The sequence below is a fragment of the Mytilus edulis genome, chromosome 12, assembly GCF_963676685.1.
Source record: "Mytilus edulis chromosome 12, xbMytEdul2.2, whole genome shotgun sequence".
Classification (NCBI taxonomy): domain Eukaryota; kingdom Metazoa; phylum Mollusca; class Bivalvia; order Mytilida; family Mytilidae; genus Mytilus; species Mytilus edulis.
In genome coordinates this window covers 14,900,901-14,902,865 of record NC_092355.1, presented here as the reverse complement: position 1 = coordinate 14,902,865, position 1,965 = coordinate 14,900,901, and positions in this window count along the sequence as shown.

Here is a 1,965-nt window from a genome sequence, read left to right as displayed (position 1 = left end):
TTATGTTAAGTAGTGATTTGGTCCATTTCAAGAAGGTCAAATTTGATGACGTCTGAAGCTGTCAAACTGAATGTTAGACTAACTTAACACAGAATTGTCAAAAGTTTGAGTTAGAGCTAGTAGAATTTTCTATAATTTTTATATTATTTGTCCCATTAGTAGTACACCACAATGTAAAAATTTGTTTGGGATTGAGCAGATTTGATTTTTTTAATTTAAAAGCAATAAACTACGAAATAACTGTGTTCTCGGCCCTTCTGAAAGGAGAAGTTATATCATTATTGACCTTTGCTAAAAGAGGGTTGTTACTGATATTTTCAAAATTCCAACCACCTGGTTCAACAAATCAAGAATTATCTCAGAAACTTCGTTTAGCATTGTATTTATCATTTTTAGTATGGATTTTGTTCATTTAGTACATGAAACACTACATTTTTGTTTTTCACATTCGCACATGCATGTGTACAAAACATACTTGCGAATTTGCAATACTTATCTTATCAATGTTCCGAAAAAAACGCGTTAATATTGAATGCACTAATATCAATGCCACAAAACCAGGTTCAACCCACCATTTTTTCATAAAATGCACTGTACCAAGTCAGTAAAATGGCCATTGTTACATTATAGTTCATTTCTGTGTGTGTTAAATTTTGGTGTTCTGTCTCTGATGTGTCGTAGTTCTCTTATATTTGATACGTTTCCCTCAGTTCTAGTTTGTAATCCGGATTTGTTTTTTCTCTATCGATTTATGAATTTTGAACAGCCAGGGGCGGATCCAGCCATTTTAAAAAGGGGGGTTCCTAACCCAGGACAAAGGGGGGGGGGGGGGGGGGGGGGTTCCAATTACATGTCCCCATTCAAATGCATTAATCGTCCAAATAAAAGGGGGGTTCCAACCCCCGGAACCCCCCCCCCCCCTGGATCCGCGCCTGACAGCGGTATACAACTGTTGCCTTTATCTAGCATTGTTATTGCATCGTATCGCCCAAAAAAATTAAACACAGAAAGAATAGTTATACAGGGTAAATAAAGGCAACAGTAGTATACCTCTGTTCAAAAGTCATTTATTGATAGAGAGAAAACAAATCCGGATAACAATCCAAGACCGAAGGAAACGCATTAACTTTAAAAGGTAATCAACGGAACAACTGAACACTGATTTGCTCTTTGCAACATGCGTAACGCACACCAAAACCAAGTATAAAAATACCAGCAATTAAATATCAAACCCAACAATTACTTAAGTTATATACACTTTTAAATGATATAGATATTACCCTTACAAATTTCGACCGCTAGCATAACATGGTAATTCAACAGTTAAATCGACCTCAATTTACCATATGAGTCATAAATAAAGGCAACAGTAGTATACCGCTGTTCAAGTAAGACACTTCTAACGTGGTGTTAATAAATACCGTAGATATCCATGTCCTGCTTTAACACTTACATTTCATAACTGTCATTACAATCTACACATATGCAAAAGCGCTTGATTCATTCACTAGCAATTTGTCGACTAATTTGACACTCATCTGGATTTTAATGGTAATGCCTAATCACGTAACGCTCGTCAATGTTTGCTAGTCTGTTTTTATAAGTTTGAATGAAATATGCACAAAAATAACATTTAGCCTTATATAAAAATAAATAAATAACGAAAGACAGAATTGTAGTTCACCGATGTCTATATATTATACTTCGTACTGATTGACCCTGTGTAGAGGTGTCTTTCTATTTTATAGATTTAATAAAAAGCCCAAGTGAATTGATGGTTGTGAAAGACAGGCAGGTTAATCAGATATAATTATCCTGTACGACAACATCTTAAACGAAGAAATATTTAAGGAAAAAACAATCTAATTAAGGAAAATTAATCTTTTTTCTTGGTTGATGTATACCGGGAAGTGTTTGCATGGGGATTAAACGGTATAAATACACACGTAATAACAAAAACACGTT